Consider the following 19,601-nt stretch of genomic DNA (forward strand, 5'->3'; position numbering starts at 1 on the left):
CCCCGTTCTGCCCCCCTTCTTTCCACCCCTCCTCTTCACCAGCCTCTTTGTCCTCTTACTTTGAGGTACACTGAGCACAGGTTCAATATGTTCAAATTCATCCATAATGCCTTCCTTCTCCTTTCCATTCTCCCTTTCTCTTTTCTCTACCAATTCCCCACCATCTTTCTCAAATCCTCCACCCTTGCCCTCCACACTTCACTATCCCCCGGTCCTTCCGTGCCTCTTGCCCTTCCGCCTCTCCTTCCTGGCCAGTGCTCCTCCTCCCCTCCATCACCACCTCTCCTCCCGTTCTTCCACCTCTCCTCCCTTCCGGCCACCTCTCCTCCTTCCGGTGCCTCTTCTCCTTCCGTTCCGGCCTCCTCTCCCGCCCGACCACCTCTCCTTCATCCCAGCCACCTCTCCTTCCATCCCGACCACCTCTCCTTCTGTCCCGACCACCTCTCCTTCCATCCCGTCCTCCTCTCTTTCTGTCCCAGCCTCTCCTCCACCTTCTTCATCCTCCTTTAGACTCCCTCCCTCCTCTTTCCACCTCTGCCCCCTTCTTCCGGCTCCTCTCTACCTTGTCTTCCTCCATCCCCCGCTCTCGCTCCCCCCCCAGCTGCAGACGAGTATGACCTCTGCCGAGCCGGGCAGTCCCGCCACAGGTGTGCTACCGAGCCACACCCGTGGCATGCCTTCGGCTCGGCACATCCCTCGCCTCGTGCTCCTCCGATCCACAGTACCTGCATCTCCTGGTGCTGCACGAGGCGAGTGTATGGCCATAGGCCATACATCGCCTGCAGAAAGGAGGCTGACGAGCATAGTTCAATGTCCCCCTGTCAGCCCCCAGGGAGAACAACGCTGGAGGATGGAGGTAACCGTCCAACCCCTCTGGGTCCTCCCTGAGGAGTGCCTGAAAGCACCTCCTCCCAGTCCAGAACCCCAGGGAGTCCCTGAGGAGCCTTGCCGAAGACACATTCTCCATAAACCTTCCCAAGAATGCTCTAACCTCCTCGTCCTTGACATGGGGATTATACATGTTTACTGTCACAAGTCTAAAATTGTTTTTGGCCAGACTTGTGACCTCGTAATTGCATATGGGGCTCTCACCTCCCGCAGCCCTCACCTTCTTCATGATGTTTCCATGCATCTCTTCTGTATAAAATGTGACATCAAAGGCTTTCTCCAGCGGGTTATCCTGAAGGCACATAACTTCTTGGACTTCCAGCTTTAGCTCCCCCATCAAGACAGTTCTTCCAAACCTCTCTTCCCAAACGGCTCCTCTCCTTTCCTCTCCATGCAAAACCTTACAGTGTAAACCAATCCCAGCCCAGGAACCGACTTGATTTGTTCTTGGTCTGCCATCTCCATCAGATAAATGAAAACCCAAAATAGCTCTCTTCAAAAGGAGAAACCTCAAATAGAGAAACCCAAAAAAACTTTCAGACAAACCAATAAACCTTCCTCCCTCCTGCCTTCCTTCGACCTTCTGGCTCAGCGGGCTCTCAAACACCTGGGTGTCGAGCTTGAATCTGAGCCAAAAGGCCGAGAAGCGATAACCCACAAATGGAACCCTGCAACCGCCGGGCCCCCGGGGGTCTCGACAGACCTCAGCGGGTAGGCAAAAGCCGGCGGCTCCTCCCTCCCTCAGTCACTCAGTCACTCAGTCACTCACTCACTCACTCACTCACTCACTCACTCACTCAGTCACTGGCATGTGTTTTTTGGAAAAAGTCGCTAATGTATCTTTAAGTCACTATCCTGGCCCACCTCTGTCTGTCAGTCAATTTCTCTTGAAACAAGATAGCGGGCTCTGCAAAGAAGCAAAGCCCCTCCAAAAATACGTTGAACTCGTAAGTGTTCCTCTCCACGGAAGTCTTTAGTAAAAGGCGAAAGGCTTGTGCGTAATGAAGAGAAACCAGAATCGTATGGAAGTCAGAGGTGGGGGCCCGACACACACTTTGTGCACTCTAGGCCGGGTACCCGCGGGTGCTCCCGGAAGCCACTCTTCCAAGTTTTCGAGGGCTGTGGATAAAAAGAAGGTCAAGAGACACAGAGACAGAGACACAGAGACAGAGACACAGCGACAGAGACACAGCGACAGAGAGAGAGAGAGAGAGACACACACACACACACACACACACACACACACACACACACACACACACACACAATCCTGGCCCAAAGATTTTTTTTTTTTTTTAACAAAATGGCGGGAAACGGGGACCCCATTGAAGAGCGCTTCGCCTTTCTTTCAGTTTGATTGAATGTTTCTTTTCCTTCTTCTCTTCTATGGAAAGCATTAGCTAGCTAGCTAGCAGCTAGCTAGCTGTTTACATAGCTTTGCGAATGAGCATTTTTCCTTGACAACGGGAGAAAAGTGTTGCACCGTTCCCGGAGGTACTGCAATACCGGACGGAGCAAGCCCCATTTCCGACTCCCTGTTCGAAAAATCCATTTAATATGTAGTCCCCCGATGGGGGACGTATCAGATATTAAACTGATAAGAACAGATTTTTTTTTTTATAAAATATATTTATTTACAATCAAAAACCAAACAATAATAATCCAAACTTATTTCAACTCAAACTATACAATTACAGCAAACTACAAATAATCATCCTAAACTAATAAACTATAACCAAATCCAAAAACCAATCAATAATCTTCCGCAATTCCATTAACTTAAATCTACTATCATACAAATAATCAGTCCAAAACTACTAATTTATACGCGACAACTCCAAATCCAAACCATTAACCAATAATCTACAATATTCCCATATACACCACCTTTTCCACAACACCATCTCACCCAGTGCTCCCTTTCTCTATCCCGCCTAACTGTGATCCCACCTCCACTCGTGAATCCCCTACATCCCCACCATCTCCCACCATCCCCTCTCCCCTGGACACAGGAACAGTAACCGGCCCATGCCCCACACTTAAATCCATCACCTCCTCCGGACTCCGGACCGGGGGCCCCACATCCCCAAACATGAAGCCAGTCCCTCCCTCCATCATCCAGGCACCAGCCATACCCGGGAGGTCCAGTTCATCCAGGGGCTTAAAAGATGAGGCCGACGGCGCCCACGAGGGCCCCGCTACCTCCCCATCCCCCCTTTCTGCTCCCCCCCCCCTCTTTCCACCCTTCCTCCTCCTGCTTTCCACCCGCTCCCCTTTCTTTGCCTTTTTGCACGGCAGTGCATGTACTAACGATGTTTTATAAATATAATTCACCACGTGCTCTTCCTTTTCCTTTTCCTTCTCCTTTTCCTTTTCCTTTTCCCCCTCTACCAAACCCACCACCATCCCTCTCAACTCTTCCACCCTTGCCTTCACCACCTCACTTTCCCCCCAGTCCTTCACGCCCTCTTGCCCTTCCACCTCTCCTTCCTGTGCCGTCTCCTCCTCCACCTCCATCACCACCGCCTTCTTCTTCTTCTTTTCCTTCTTTTCTCCTTCTTCCTCCTTCCCTTCTTCTAAACCAACTCCCTCTCCTTCCTTCCCGGCCTCCTCTCCTTCTGTTCCGACCACCTCTCCTTCTGTCCCGACCACCTCTCCTTCTGTCCCGACCACCTCTTCTTCCATCCCGTCCTCCTCTCTTTCTGTCCCAGCTCTCTCCTCTTTTTCTTCTCCTCCCTCCGACTCCTTCTGCTCCGTCCTTCTGCCCCCTTCTTCCGGCTCCTCTCTACCTTGTCTTCCTCCATCCTCCGCTCTCGCCCCCCCCGCTGCAGACGCGTATGACCTTCGCCGAGCCGGGCAGTCCCGCCACAGGTGCGTCGCCGAACCACACCCGTGGCATCTCCTCGGCTCGGCACAGTCCCTGGCCTCGTGCTCCTCCGATCCACAGAACCTGCATCTCCTGGTTTCACACGAGGCCAGGGTATGGCCATAGGCCATACACCGCCTGCAGAAAGGAGGCTGACGGGCATAATGTAAAGTCCCCCTGTCAGCCCCCAGGGAGAACATTGCTGGAGGATGGAGGAAACCACCCAATCCTCTCGGGTCCTCTCTGAGGAGAGCCTGGAAGCATCTCCTCCCATTCCAAAAGCCCATGGAATCCTTTATGTGTCTTGCCGAGGAGACGCCATCCAGGTATCCCCCCAGAAAGGCCCTCACCTCCTCATCCTTCACATGAGGGTTGTAAACGTGCACTGTGACCAGCCTAAAATTGGTTTTGGCCAGGCTGGTCACCTCGTAATGGCACATCGGCTCTCTCCTCCATCTTCCCTCACCTTCTTCATGATCTTTCATGTTTCTCTTCTGTGTAAAATGTCACATCAAAGGCCTTCTCCATGGATTGTCCTGAAGGCACAAGACATCCTTCACCTCCAGCTTTCAGCTCCCCATCAAAATGGTTCTCCCAAACTTCTCCCTTCCATGGCTCCTCTATCTTCTCTTCTTCCATGCAAACCTTATAGTGTTTTCAGTCCGATCCACCAGGGACCTTCTTGTTGCATTATTCTGCCATCTCCCCTTTCTTCTCCTCCCTTTTTCTGTAAAAACACCCAAAAAAAAAAATTACAACAAACCTTCCTCCCTCCTGCCTTCCTTCGACCTTTTGGCTCAGCGGGCTCTAAGACACCTGGGTGTCAAGCTTGAATCTGAGCCAAAAGGCCGAGAAGCGATAACCCACAAATGGAACCCTGCAACCGCCGGGCCCCCGGGGGTCTCGACAGACCTCAGCGGGTAGGCAAAAGCCGGCGGCTCCTCCCTCCCTCAGTCACTCAGTCACTCACTCACTCACTCACTCACTCACTCACTCACTCAGTCACTCAGTCACTGGCATGTGTTTTTTGGAAAAAGTCGCTAATGTATCTTTAAGTCACTATCCTGGCCCACCTCTGTCTGTCAGTCAATTTCTCTTGAAACAAGATAGCGGGCTCTGCAAAGAAGCAAAGCCCCTCCAAAAATACGTTGAACTCGTAAGTGTTCCTCTCCACGGAAGTCTTTAGTAAAAGGCGAAAGGCTTGTGCGTAATGAAGAGAAACCAGAATCGTATGGAAGTCAGAGGTGGGGGCCCGACACACACTCTGTGCACTCTAGGCCGGGTACCCGCGGGTGCTCCCGGAAGCCACTCTTCCAAGTTTTCCAGGGCTGTGGATAAAAAGAAGGTCAGAGACACAGAGACAGAGACACAGAGACAGAGACACAGCGACAGAGACACAGAGAGAGAGAGAGAGAGAGAGAGAGAGAGAGAGAGAGAGAGAGAGAGAGAGAGACACACACACACACACACACACACACACACAATCCTGGCCCAAATTTTTTTTTTTTTTTTTTTTTTTTTTTTTTTTAACAAAAATGGCGGGAAACGGGGGACCCCATTGAAGAGCGCTTCGCCTTTCTTTCAGTTTGATTGAATGTTTCTTTCCTTCTTTCTTGCTAGCTAGCTAGCTAGCAGCAGCTAGCTAGCAGCTAGCTAGCTAGCTGTTTACATAGCTTTGCGAATGAGCATTTTTCCTTGACAACGGGAGAAAAGTGTTGCACCGTTCCCGGAGGTACTGCAATACCGGGTCGATGCGTGGAGCGGACGGAGCAAGCCCCATTTCCGACTCCCTGTTCGAAAAATCCATTTAATATGTAGTCCCCCGATGGGGGACGTATCAGATATTAAACTGATAAGAACAGATTTTTTTTTTTTTTTTACAAAAAATAATTTATTACGTTCAAATACCATTCTTATTTACAAACTTAAATTTTCAATCTACAAAACAAACCATGGTATTTCCACTTAATAAACAAAAACACCAAAATAAAATCCAGGGGAGCATCGTCCCTCCCCATCATACCTAACCAATACCTAACCCTTCCCTATCCTCCCTTCCCTAATCTATCCCCTTATAAATCCCTCTCTAACACTCCCAGCCCTAAACCCCCCTTCCACCTCTCCCGTGCCGCATGCTGCCCCCACTTCCTCTCCTCCCTCTTCATCCTCCCCCTCACATCACCTTCCACCCTCCTCACTATCCCTTCCACCCCCCAATCTTTCCCTGTCTTTACCAATTCCTGCCTGGCTTCCCACAGCCCCCGTTTAAAGAGGCTCATGAGAAGCCAGAGCAGAAACCTGTCCCTATTTGTTCCCTTCGCTCTCCCTACTCCTCTCTCTAACCTAGCCCACGACAAAACAAAGTCGTTCCTAACCATACCTAGCAGCACCCGTGCCCTAGCCCAGACTAGTCCGGCAAAGGCACAGTCCCAGAAGGCATGGCGCACAGTCTCCTCCCTGCCACAAGCAGATCTTGGACAGGTGGGGGATCGCGACAAACTATGCCGGTACATAATGGCACGTACCGGCAAGCACTTATGGAGGCCCAACCAATTCAGGTCCTTGAGCCTGTTGTCCAGGCCCCGCGCCTGCACTCCCTCCCAGACCACTGACGAGATGCCCGCTACAGGCGCAGGACTCCCTGCCTGCCTGACCTCTTCGTACAGGTGCCTGTGATCTAAACCTACTCGGGCAACTTCAACCTCGGGGTGCGCACGCAGCCACTTGGCCGCATGGCCAAAGTGCCACGGCAGCTGTTCCGCCCGAGGACCCGCGTTAGACCACACCATTACGCTTCTCGCCTGATACGAGAAGAACACCCGCAGGAGGTAACCGGACGGGTGTATAACCGGACGAGCAAGCTCCGTCAACAGGAAAGAAACAAAAATGGCGTCTAGCTTGAGGGGGAGATGTGGTACCCCCCTACCTCCCTCCCCGATGGGACAGAGCATGCGCGCCCTGGCGACCCACTCGTACCTGCCACCCCACATAAACTGAAACACGAGCCTCACTAGAGACCTTCTCAGACAAGCCGGCAATGGGTAGATGTACGCCAAGTACAAAAGAGATGGCAATACATCCACCTTTAGGACCAGGACCTTACCTATAAAAGACAAAGACCTAGCCTTCCACATTGCTAGCTTCCTCTGAACCACTGCGATACTCATGTTCCAGTTCAGCGTCGCTGAGCCGGAGGTCTCAAAATGGACCCCGAGAATCCTCAGGGCCCCCTCACAGAGAGATAACCCCCCGGGCACATCCGTCCTACCGCGCCATCTTCCGAAAAACTTAACGGAAGACTTTGCGTGATTCAGAACCGCCCCCGACGCTCGGGTGAAATCTCCAATGATGGCAAGGGACCTTGTCAAGCACGAGTCCTTGCATAGCAGCAAGGAAGTGTCGTCGGCGTACTGCGTCATCTTAACACGCAGCCCGCCACTTCCAGGGATCAACAAACCCTCCACCCCTGTGTCTGCCCTAATGGCAGCCCCCAGAGGCTCCATGTACAGAACGAAGAGGAGAGCCGAGAGTGGGCATCCCTGCCTGACCCCAGACGAGAGGTCAAAAACATCACCTAAGTGACTGTTTACACTTACTCGGCACCCCGCTCCGACATACAAAGTACGGATCCATCCTATGTACTTCTCCCCAAAACCTAATCTACCTAATACCCTGAATAGAAAAGATCTATTCACGCGATCAAAAGCTTTCGCCTGATCTAGCGCTGCTACCATTAAAGGCAGCCCTCTATCTTCAACCCAGGCGATGGAGTCCCTGATCAACTGTAGGTTCCATCGAATAGAGCGACCCTCAACCCCACACGTCTGATCCTCATGAACGACGTAGGGAAGGGCTGTGCGCAACCGATCCGCTAAGACCTTTGCAAGTAGCTTGTAATCTACGCACAGCATGGTCAACGGCCGCCAGTTGCTAAGGTCAGTTACTTCCCCCTTCTTATAAAGAAGTGACAGCACACCGACAGCCATTGATCCCCCCGGGACCCCTGTCTCAAGGATGGCCTTCAAGACTTCTAGGACCACTGGTCCAAGTATACCCCAAAACTTGAGATAAAACTCAGCCGGCAGCCCATCCATCCCAGGCACCTTCCCTTTTCCCATCCTCCTAAGAGCACTCTCAACCTCTTCCAGTGAGATCTGGGCCTCCATCACGTCTCTAATGTCCTCCGGCAACCGCCGGGACAAGTGTTCTAAAAACACGTTTCCCTGCTCTACATCTATCTCCCTTTCCTTAAATAAACCTCGGAAATGATCAGTTGCCACCCTGACCATCTCCTCTGGTTTACTTACTACACTACCATCTTCTTTTCTAACGCCAAGCATTACCTTTCTACTCTGCCTGGCCCTAACCGACTTAAAGAACATAGCGGAACAAGTCTCATTATGTTCTAGAAAGCCACTATGCGCACGCTCCAGGAAAGCTCGAGCTTTCTGCTCCTGCAGCTCCCTGAGCTGCGCCTTTAGGGCTGCTGATCTCTCCCAGTCAATTGACCCGCCGAGGTTGCCTGCCTCGTACTCAAGTTCAATTAACCTTTGGAGATGATCAACCTCCCTCCTTTCCTCCCTCTTTTTCCTTTTACAATACCCTATTATAAAAGCCCTAATCCTCACCTTAACTAAATCCCACCACTCTAACACCCCCTCGCACATAGACCGGAGGCCGTCAAGCCTTCGAAAGAAACACAAAAATGCGTCAACGAAAGCCTGCTCCTCCAGTACAACCCGATCTAACTTCCAGTACCCCCTACCGAAGAGGCGGACTGGCGACCCCACCTGCAGGAACACCCCGTCGTGATCCGAGAATGAAACAGGCACCAGTCGCCCAGACAACTGACCCAAAGACCTGGATAGAAAAACGTAGTCGAGCCTCCGCGCAACCCCCCTGGAGTTGCGCCATGTAGGACTGACCATTGCCGGAGTAGTGTGCAGGCCACCATCAACCAGACCATGGCAAGCCATTAGCCCGGTGATGGCACCTGCACTACTATCACCACCTACCCCTAAATCTATATTAAAATCCCCTCCTATCACCAAGTGCCTGTTTGTAACACACAGGGGCGCCAGACAGTCCACCATCTCCCTCCTGTCTGCCGCCACCTGTGGCCCATACACCCCAATTAACCTATACCTAGCTTCTCTATACACTACATCTATCCCCAATACTCTACCCTGCATTATAACAAAAGTGCTTTCTACCTTAACTTCTCTATTCCCACACAAAATTCCTACTCCTGTTGAGTGCACCCCTCCTATGCCCCAAAAAGATTCCCCCTTATCCCACTCTCTCCTAAATCTAGCCACATCCCCACCATCCCTCAGGTGAACCTCCTGTAAAAAACAGAAATCAAAACCCATCCCCTCTAAATAACAAAATACCGCCCTCCTTTTAACAAAATCCCTTAACCCTCTAACATTTAAACTAAAAAAAGAAACAGACATATTCATTTAATTATAATAACAATTCAACCCAAAACCCAAAGAAAAAAACAGGAGACTCACCCGATGCTCCCCTGTTCCATCTCCACCGGCAGGGACGTCCCCTCTCCTCCTGACGCCCCCCCGTCCTCCTCTATCCCTGGAACCCAGGATGCAGGCATGGTGTTGGGTATTGGAGTGCTCTGCATCCCGGGCTCTCCACCAACTCTCTCCCCGTAGACTGCCTGGCTGAGAATAGGGGACCCCATCCCCTCGAACAGGAGAAGGGATCCCTCCTCAGACAGACAGGCCAGATCCACCACCTGACCTTCACCCCCCACCGGCAGATCCGAGGCTGAGGAGAAAAGAGACGCCAAACTCTTTCTCCTCAACCCCATTCTTTTGGCTCCTCCCCTCCCCATCCCCCCCCTCCCTGCCTACCGGGTCCTTCTTCCTTTTCTTTTTCTCCTTTTTTTTTCCTTTTTTGGTGTAGGGGGTAGCGGAGAGACACCACCCCTCTCCTCCGCTAGCCCCTCCACCATCTCTCTCATCTCCTCTACCATTTAGCTACTATCTCCCCACTCCCTCCCCCCTCCTCCCCCTCCCCAGGTCCTGCCCCAGTCACCCCCTCCCCCCCACCGGTCCTGCCCCAGGCACCCCTCCCCCCACAACTCCTGCCACAGGCCCCCCTCCCCCCACAGGTCCTGCCACAGGCACCCCCTCCCCCCACCACAGGTCCTGCCACAGGCACCCCTCCCCCCCTCCCACAGGTCCTCCCACAGGTCCTGCCCCCCTCCCCCTCCACAGGTCCTTTCACAGGCACCCCTCCCCCACCATTCCCTCCACCGTTGTTTTCCCTTCTTCTTCCTTGTCTTCATTCTTCTTTTCTTTTCCTTTTCTTCTCTTCCTGCTTTCCTTCCTTTCTCCTCTTCTTTCTTTTTTTCCTCCTGAAAAGGTCTTCCTTCCCCCCCCCTTCTTCCCCCATCCCCCGCTCCTGCTCCCCCTCCAGCTGCAGACGCGTATGACCTGTGACGAGCCGGGCAATCGCGCCACAGGTGCTGAGTGGAGCCACACCCGTGGCAAGCCTTCGGCTCGTCACAATCCCTCGCCTCGTGCTCCCCAGAACCACAAAATCTGCACTTTCTAGTGCTGCACGAGGCGAGGATATGGCCGTAGGCCATACAGCGCCTGCAGAAAGGGGGCTGACGTGCATAATACAACGTCCCCCTGTCAGCCCCCAGGGAGAACATCGCAGGGGGATGAAGGTAGCCTCCCAGGCCCTTTGGATCCTCCTTGAGAAGGGCCTGAAACCCTCTCTTCCCATTCCAAAATCCCAATGAGTCCCTCTGGTGTTTTGCTGATGAGATATTTTCCACGTATCTCCCAAGAAAAGCTTTTACCTCCTCATCCGTTACGTGGGGATTATACATGTTAACTGTTATTACTCTGAAATTATTCTTGGCCAAACTAGACACTTCATAGTGGCCCAATGGCCTCGTGCTTCCCAACTCTCTCGCCTTCTTCATGATCTCATCATGTTTATCTTCTTTATGGAAAGTCACATCATAGGCCTCCTTCCATCGCGTTCCCTTGTAGGCATAAAACGTCTTTTACCTCCAGCTTCATAACCGCCATCAGGATTAACTTCCCAAAAGTCTCTCTCCCAAAGGGTTCCAACTCCTTGTTTCTCCACTTAAACCTCAACGTATTTACCATCCCGATCCCTGGGATTTTTTGTTTGGCGTGTACCGAGCCATTTTCACCACAATGACAAGCACACCAAACAGGCAAAAATAAACAGCTCTCTAAACAAGAAGCCACTGAAAAAATAATTTTTGGCCCTAACGATTCCTTCAAAACTTTATCGCCCTCCGGCCTTCGGCTTCCTGCTAAGCGAGCTCTGTGGCACCGCAGTACCAAGCTTGGTCTGAGCCAAAAGGCCGAGAAGCGATAACCCACAAATGGAACCCTGCAACCGCCGGGCCCCCGGGGGTCTCGACAGACCTCAGCGGGTAGGCAAAAGCCGGCGGCTCCTCCCTCCCTCAGTCACTCAGTCACTCAGTCACTCAGTCACTCACTCACTCACTCACTCACTCACTCACTCAGTCACTGGCATGTGTTTTTTGGAAAAAGTCGCTAATGTATCTTTAAGTCACTATCCTGGCCCACCTCTGTCTGTCAGTCAATTTCTCTTGAAACAAGATAGCGGGCTCTGCAAAGAAGCAAAGCCCCTCCAAAAATACGTTGAACTCGTAAGTGTTCCTCTCCACGGAAGTCTTTAGTAAAAGGCGAAAGGCTTGTGCGTAATGAAGAGAAACCAGAATCGTATGGAAGTCAGAGGTGGGGGCCCGACACACACTCTGTGCACTCTAGGCCGGGTACCCGCGGGTGCTCCCGGAAGCCACTCTTCCAAGTTTTCCAGGGCTGTGGATAAAAAGAAGGTCAGAGACAGAGACAGAGACACAGCGACAGAGACACAGCGACAGAGAGAGAGAGAGAGAGAGAGAGAGAGAGAGAGAGAGAGAGAGAGAGAGAGAGAGAGAGAGAGAGAGAGAGAGAGAGACACACACACACACACACACACACACACACAATCCTGGCCCAAATTTTTTTTTTTTTTTTTTTTTTTTTTTTTTTAACAAAAATGGCGGGAAACGGGGACCCCATTGAAGAGCGCTTCGCCTTTCTTTCAGTTTGATTGAATGTTTCTTTCCTTCTTCTCTTCTTATGCTAGCTAGCTAGCTAGCAGCTAGCTAGCTGTTTACATAGCTTTGCGAATGAGCATTTTTCCTTGACAACGGGAGAAAAGTGTTGCACCGTTCCCGGAGGTACTGCAATACCGGGTCGATGCGTGGAGCGGACGGAGCAAGCCCCATTTCCGACTCCCTGTTCGAAAAATCCATTTAATATGTAGTCCCCCGATGGGGGACGTATCAGATATTAAACTGATAAGAACAGATTTTTTTTTTTTTTTTTACAAAATATTTTTATTACATTCAAAAACCAAACAATACACTTCCAAAATTCAGTCAACTTAACTATACAATTCCAACAAACTACAAATCATCATTTCATAACTAATAACCTAAACCAAACCCAATAAACCAAACAATAATCTTCAGTAATTCTCTTTAACTCAAATATCTTCAATTAACCAAAACCTAATGTTCAGTCCAAAAAATCCAAAACCATTAACCACTAACCTACCATATGCCCAAACACACCACCTACTTTACAACAACTTCTCACCTAGTGCTCCCTTTCTCTATCCCATCTACATTACCCCCATTTCCCCCCGTCCCCCCTCCCCTGAACACAGCAACACCACCCGACACCAGCCCCCCACTCAAATCCATCACCCCCCCCTCCTCCGGACTCCGAACCGGGGACGTGGCCTCCAAAAAGAGGAAATCCGCCTCCCCCTCCATCATCCAGCTCCGAGCCATACCCGGGAGGTCAAGCTCTGCGAGGGGTTTAAAGGAAGATGGAGACGGAGCCCAAGAGGGCCCCGCCACCTCTCCATCCCCCCGTTCTGCCCCCTCCCCTTTCTTTTCAGCCCTCCTCCTCGCCACCTTCTTTGTCCTCTTGCTCGGAGGGTCAGGAAAGTCTCCAACTCCCCCACAAACCCCCGCGCCTTCCTTCTCCCTTGTCTCCTCCTTTGCCCTCTCTGCCTTTTTTTTCTCCACTAAAACCTTCATCTTTTCTTTCAAATCCTCCAACATTGCCCTATCCACCAACATCATCCCATCCCTCCTCACCATCTTCTTCTTCTCTTCCTCCTTTCCGGCCGCCTCTCCTTCTGATTTCTTCTCCACAACCTCCTCCGTCTCCTTCCTCTCCCCTATTTTCTTCTCTGACCTCTCCACTCTCCCCGTCTCCTCACTCTCCTCCATCCTCGTCGCAGTCTTCTTCTTCTTCTTTTTCTTTTCCTTTTCTCCTTCAACCTCCTTCCCAACCTCTATTCCGACTCCTTCTCCTTCCATCCCGTCCACCCCTCCTTCTGTCCCGACCACCTCTTCTTCCATCCCGTCCGCCTCTCTTTCTGTTCCAGCTTTCTTTTCTTTTTCTCCTCCTCCCTCCGACTCCTTCTGTTCATCTCCTTTTCCCGGCTCCTCTCTTCCTCTTCTTCCTCCATCCTCCGCTCTCGCTCCCCCCCCGGCTGCAGACGCGTATGACCTACGCCGGGCCGGGCAGTCCCGCCACAGGTGCGCTACCGAGCCACACCCGTGGCATTTCCTCGGCTCATCGCAGTCCCCGGCCTCGTGCTCCTCTGATCCACAGAACCTGCATCTCCTGGTGTTACACGAGGCCAGGGTATGGCCATAGGCCATACACCGCCTGCAGAATGGAGGCTGACGGGCATAATTCAATGTCCCCCTGTCAGCCCCCAGGGAGAACATAGCTGGAGGATGGAGGTAACCTCCTATACCCCCCGGGTCTTCCTTGAGGAGCGCCTGAAAACTCCTCCTCCCGTCCCAAAACCCAAGTGTGTCCTTCAGGAGCCTTGCTGAGGAGATGTTGGTCATATATCTCCCCAAGAATGCCCTCACGTCCTCTTCTTTCACATAGGGATTGTACATCTTGACCGTAACAATTCTCAGATTGTTCTTTGCCAGACTTCTCACCACATAATAGCATATGGGTCTCTCCTTCTCCAGCCCTCTCGCACCATCCGCATAATCTGGTCATGCTTTTCCTCTTTGTAGAAAGTAACCTCAAAGGCTCTCTCTGCTGCATTTTCTTGGAGGCAAAAGACATCTTCCACCCCCAGCTTGAGCACCCCCATTAGCAAGGTCCTCCCAAACTCTTCTCTTCCAAACGGCTCCATGTCCTTTTCCCTCCATGCAAAACGCACCGTGTTTGCAAGGCCAACTCCCGGGACTGACATATACGGTGTCATCCTTTCCTTCTCCACCAAAACAAAGGTTTTTCCAAAAACCCCCAAAAAATTCTCCACGAGCAATCAAAAACCAAACCGGTAATATCCACAATCACCTTCTCAAAGGGTTTAACCCCTATCGCCCTCCTACTTCGACCTTTTGACTCAGCGGGCTCTGAGGCACCTCAGTACCAAGCTTGATCTGAGCCAAAAGGCCGAGAAGCGATAACCCACAAATGGAACCCTGCAACCGCCGGGCCCCCGGGGGTCTCGACAGACCTCAGCGGGTAGGCAAAAGCCGGCGGCTCCTCCCTCCCTCAGTCACTCAGTCACTCACTCAGTCACTCACTCACTCACTCACTCACTCACTCACTCAGTCACTGGCATGTGTTTTTTGGAAAAAGTCGCTAATGTATCTTTAAGTCACTATCCTGGCCCACCTCTGTCTGTCAGTCAATTTCTCTTGAAACAAGATAGCGGGCTCTGCAAAGAAGCAAAGCCCCTCCAAAAATACGTTGAACTCGTAAGTGTTCCTCTCCACGGAAGTCTTTAGTAAAAGGCGAAAGGCTTGTGCGTAATGAAGAGAAACCAGAATCGTATGGAAGTCAGAGGTGGGGGCCCGACACACACTCTGTGCACTCTAGGCCGGGTACCCGCGGGTGCTCCCGGAAGCCACTCTTCCAAGTTTTCCAGGGCTGTGGATAAAAAGAAGGTCAGAGACACAGAGACAGACACAGACACAGAGACAGAGACACAGCGACAGAGACACAGAGAGAGAGAGAGAGAGAGAGAGAGAGAGAGAGAGAGAGAGAGACACACACCACACACACACACACACACACACAATCCTGGCCCAAATTTTTTTTTTTTTTTTTTTTTTTTTTTTTTTTTAACAAAAATGGCGGGAAACGGGGACCCCATTGAAGAGCGCTTCGCCTTTCTTTCAGTTTGATTGAATGTTTCTTTCCTTCTTCTCTTCTTATGCTAGCTAGCTAGCTAGCAGCTAGCTAGCTGTTAGCTAGCTGTTTACATAGCTTTGCGAATGAGCATTTTTCCTTGACAACGGGAGAAAAGTGTTGCACCGTTCCCGGAGGTACTGCAATACCGGGTCGATGCGTGGAGCGGACGGAGCAAGCCCCATTTCCGACTCCCTGTTCGAAAAATCCATTTAATATGTAGTCCCCCGATGGGGGACGTATCAGATATTAAACTGATAAGAACAGATTTTTTTTTTTTTTAAAAAATAATTTATTTACACTCAAAACCATTCATACCATTACAAAATCATAATTTCTCATTCATTCTTCAAATCTATTTACAACACAAAACCAGACACCAAACAAAAACAAACCTCAGGGGAGCATCGTCCCTCCCCGTCATACCTAACCAATACCTAACCCTTCCCTATCTTTCCTTCCCTAATCTATCCCCTTATAATTCTCAATCTAACACTCCCAGCCCTAAACCCCCTTCCACCTCTCCCGTGCCGCATGCTGCCCCCACTTCCTCTCCTCCCTCTTCATCCTCCCCCTCACATCACCTTCCACCCTCCTCACTATCCCTTCCACCCCCAATCTTTCCCTGTCTTTACCAATTCTGCCTGGCTTCCCACAGCCCCCGTTTAAAGAGGCTTATGAGAAGCCAGAGCAGAAACCTATCCCTATCTTCCCCTCGCTCTCCCTACACCTCTCTCTAACCTAGCCCACGTTCACAACAAAATCACCTCCTAACCAAACCTAGCAGCACCCGTGCCCTAGCCCAGACTAGTCCGGCAAAGGCACAGTCCCAGAAGGCATGGCGCACAGTCTCCTCCCTGCCACAAGCAGATCTTGGACAGGTGGGGGATCGCGACAAACTATGCCGGTACATAATGGCACGTACCGGCAAGCACTTATGGAGGCCCAACCAATTCAGGTCCTTGAGCCTGTTGTCCAGGCCCCGCGCCTGCACTCCCTCCCAGACCACTGACGAGATGCCCGCTACAGGCGCAGGACTCCCTGCCTGCCTGACCTCCTCGTACAGGTGCCTGTGATCTAAACCTACTCGGGCAACTTCAACCTCGGGGTGCGCACGCAGCCACTTGGCCGCATGGCCAAAGTGCCACGGCAGCTGTTCCGCCCGAGGACCCGCGTTAGACCACACCATTACGCTTCTCGCCTGATACGAGAAGAACACCCGCAGGAGGTAACCGGACGGGTGTATAACTGGATGAGCAAGCTCCGTCAACAGGAAAGAAACAAAAATGGCGTCCAGCTTGAGGGGGATGTGGTACCCCCTACCTCCCTCCCCCGATGGGACAGAGCATGCGCGCCCTGGCGACCCACTCGTACCTGCCACCCCACATGAACTGAAACACAAGCCTCACTAGAGACTTTCTCAGACAAGCCGGCAATGGGTAGATGTATGCCAAATACAAAAGAGATGGCAATACATCCACCTTTAGGACCAAGACCTAGCCTTCCACATTGCTAGCTTCCTCCGTACCACTGCGATACCCATGTTCCAGTTCAGCGTCGCTGAGCCAGAGGTCTCAAAATGGACCCCGAGAATCCTCAGGGCCCCCTCACAGAGAGATAACCCCCCGGGCACATCCGTCCTACCGCGCCATCTTCCGAAAAACTTAACGGAAGACTTTGCATGATTCAGAACCGCCCCCGACGCTTGGGTGAAATCCCCAATGATGGCAAGGGACCTTGTCAGGCACGAGTCCTTACATAACAGCAAGGAAGTGTCGTCGGCGTACTGCGTCATCTTAACACGCAGCCCACCGCTTCCAGGGATCAACAAGCCCTCCACCCCTGTGTCTGCCCTAATAGCAGCCCCCAGAGGCTCCATGTACAGAACAAAGAGGAGAGCCGAGAGCGGGCATCCCTGCCTGACCCCAGATGAGAGGTCAAAAACGTCACCTAAGTGACTATTTACACTAACTCGACACCCCGCTCCGACATATAAAGTACGGATCCATCCTATAAACTTCTCCCCAAATCCTAATCTACCTAACACCCTGAATAGAAAGGATCTATTCACGCGATCAAAGGCTTTCGCCTGATCTAGCGCTGCTACCATTAAAGGCAGCCCTCTATCTTCAACCCAAGCGATGGAGTCCCTGATCAACTGAAGGTTCCATCTTAATAGAGCGACCCTCTACCCCGCACGTCTGATCCTCATGGACGACGTAGGGAAGGGCTGTGCGCAACCGGTCCGCTAGGACCTTTGCAAGCAACTTGTAGTCTACACACAGCATGGTCAATGGCCGCCAGTTGCCAAGGTCTGTTGCTTCCCCCTTCTTATAAAGAAGTGACAGCACACCAACAGCCATTGATCCCCCTGGGACCCCGTCTCAAGGATGGCCTTCAAGACTTCGAGGACCACTGGTCCAAGTATACCCCAAAACTTGAGGTAAAACTCAGCCGGCAGCCCATCCATCCCAGGCACCTTCCCTTTACCCATCCTCCTAAGAGCGCTCTCAACCTCTTCAAGTGAGATCTGGGCCTCCATCACATCTCTAATGTCCTCCGGCAGCCGCCGGGACAAGTGTTCTAAAACACATTTCCCTGCTCTACATCTATTTCCCTTTCCTTAAATAAACCTCGGAAATGATCAGTTGTCACCCTGACCATCTCCTCTGGTTTACTTACTACACTACCATCTTCTTCCCTAACTCCATGCATTACCTTCCTACTCTGCCTTGCCCTAACCGACTTAAAGAACATAGCGGAACAAGTCTCATTATGTTCTAAAAAGCCACTATGTGCACGCTCCAGGAAAGCTCGAGCCTTCTGCTCCTGCAGCTCCCTGAGCTGCGCCTTCAGGGCTGTGGATCTCTCCCAGTCAATCGACCCGCCGAGGTTGCCTGCCTCGTACTCAAGTTCGATTAACCTTTGGATATGATCCACCTCCCTCCTTTCCTCCCTCTTTTTCCTCTTACAATATCCTATTATAAAAGCCCTAATCCTTACCTTAACTAAATCCCACCACTCTAACACCCCTCACACATGGACCGGAGGCCTTCAAGCCTCCGAAAGAAACAAAAAATGCATTGACAAAAGCCTGCTCCTCCAGTAAATCCCGATCTAGTTTCCAGTACCCCCTACCGAAGAGGCAGACTGGCGACCCCACCTGCAGGAACACCCCGTCGTGGTCCGAAAAGAAGACAGGCAACAGCCGCCCAGACAACTGACCCAAAGACCTGGATACAAAAATATAGTCGAGCCTCCGCGCAACCCCCTGGAGTTGCGCCATGTGGGACCGACCATTGCCGGAGTAGTGTGCAGGCCACCATCAACCAGACCATGGCAAGCCATTAGCCCGGTGATGGCGCCTGACTGCTATCACCCCTATCCCCTAAATCTATATTAAAATCCCCTCCTATCACCAAGTGCCTGTTTGTAACACACAGGGGCGCCAGACAGTCCACCATCTCCCTCCTGTCTGCCGCCACCTGTGGCCCATACACCCCAATTAACCTATATCTAGCTATCCCTATATGTGACATCTATCCCCAAAACTCTACCCTGCATTATAACAAAAGTGTTCTCTACAACAACCTCTCTATTCCAAACAATATCCCTACCCTGTTGAGTGCACCCCTCCTATGCCCCAAAATGAATCCCCCTTATCCCACTCCCTCTAAACCTTTGACATCCCCTCCATCCCTCAGGTGAACCTCCTGTAAAAAACAAAAATCAAAACCCACACCCTTCTAAAAAACTAAAAACCGCCCTCCTTTTAACAAAATCCCTTAAACCCCTTACATTTAAACTAAACAAATTTAACAGAAATATTCATTTTTTTATTATAAACAAAAACCCTCAAAAAACAACCCAAAACCAAAAACCACAAACAGGAGGCTCACCTGATGCTCCCCTGGTCCATCTCCACCCGACAGGGACGTCCCCCTCCCCTCCTGACGTCCCCCCGTCCTCCTCCATCCCCCAACCCAGGACCCAGGATTGGTGTTAGGGTTAAGAGTCCCCTGCACCCTGGGCCCCCACCCTTCCTCCCTATAATCTTCCAAACTGAGGCTAGGGGACCCCATCTCCCCAAACAGGAGCTGGGATCCCCCCAGCCAAACAGCCCAGATCCACCCCAGGGATCCTCCATCCCCCCGTGCTGAGGGGATGAGGCAACACAGGACAAGGAGGACAGGGACTTCCTCCTTAACCCCATCACTCTCTTAGCCCCCCCCCCTTCCACACCCCCTCCCCCTCCCCTCCTCCTGCCCCCTCTTCCCTCTCTTCATTTTTTTTTTTTTACAGGAGGTGGAAGAGGTGTAAGGGCCTCAAGAGGTAGCGGGGAGACAGCACCTCCCAGCTCCTCCGCCAGCTCCCTCATCTCCTCCACCAACATGTCAGACGCACAATCCCCCCCACTCCCGCCTCCCCCCCCCCCCCAGGTCCCCACAGGCACCCCTCCCCCCAGGTCCTGCCCCACCCCTCCCCCCACAGGTCCTCCCAGGCACCCCTCCCCCCACAGGTCCCGCCTCAAGCACCCCCTCCCCTCCCACAGTTCCTGCCACAGGCACCCCTCCCCCTTT

At 51.9% G+C, this 19,601-nt stretch overlaps 4 non-coding genes and 4 pseudogenes across 4 annotated transcripts; all 8 read right to left on the minus strand.

Annotated features, from left to right (window-relative positions):
- Positions 1-1,792: 1,792 nt before the first annotated feature.
- LOC118383514 (U5 spliceosomal RNA) lies at positions 1,793-1,909 on the minus strand. Its single transcript, XR_004825625.2, has one exon. It is a non-coding gene; the product is annotated as a U5 spliceosomal RNA (small nuclear RNA).
- Positions 1,910-2,360: 451 nt separating this feature from the next.
- Positions 2,361-2,518, minus strand: LOC118383512 (uncharacterized; annotated as a pseudogene).
- A 2,349-nt stretch (positions 2,519-4,867) lies between these two features.
- On the minus strand, positions 4,868-4,984 carry LOC118382577 (U5 spliceosomal RNA). The gene has a single exon (XR_004825353.2). It is a non-coding gene; the product is annotated as a U5 spliceosomal RNA (small nuclear RNA).
- Positions 4,985-5,464: 480 nt separating this feature from the next.
- LOC118382575 (uncharacterized) lies at positions 5,465-5,645 on the minus strand (annotated as a pseudogene).
- Positions 5,646-11,395: 5,750 nt separating this feature from the next.
- Positions 11,396-11,512, minus strand: LOC118381754 (U5 spliceosomal RNA). Its single transcript, XR_004825169.2, has one exon. It is a non-coding gene; the product is annotated as a U5 spliceosomal RNA (small nuclear RNA).
- Positions 11,513-11,992: 480 nt separating this feature from the next.
- On the minus strand, positions 11,993-12,171 carry LOC118380091 (uncharacterized; annotated as a pseudogene).
- A 2,374-nt stretch (positions 12,172-14,545) lies between these two features.
- LOC127921242 (U5 spliceosomal RNA) lies at positions 14,546-14,662 on the minus strand. The gene has a single exon (XR_008108546.1). It is a non-coding gene; the product is annotated as a U5 spliceosomal RNA (small nuclear RNA).
- Positions 14,663-15,136: 474 nt separating this feature from the next.
- LOC127921247 (uncharacterized) lies at positions 15,137-15,317 on the minus strand (annotated as a pseudogene).
- Positions 15,318-19,601: the final 4,284 nt, after the last annotated feature.

This window comes from Oncorhynchus keta, unplaced genomic scaffold (genome assembly GCF_023373465.1).
Source record: "Oncorhynchus keta strain PuntledgeMale-10-30-2019 unplaced genomic scaffold, Oket_V2 Un_contig_21807_pilon_pilon, whole genome shotgun sequence".
NCBI classification, from domain to species: Eukaryota; Metazoa; Chordata; class Actinopteri; order Salmoniformes; family Salmonidae; genus Oncorhynchus; species Oncorhynchus keta.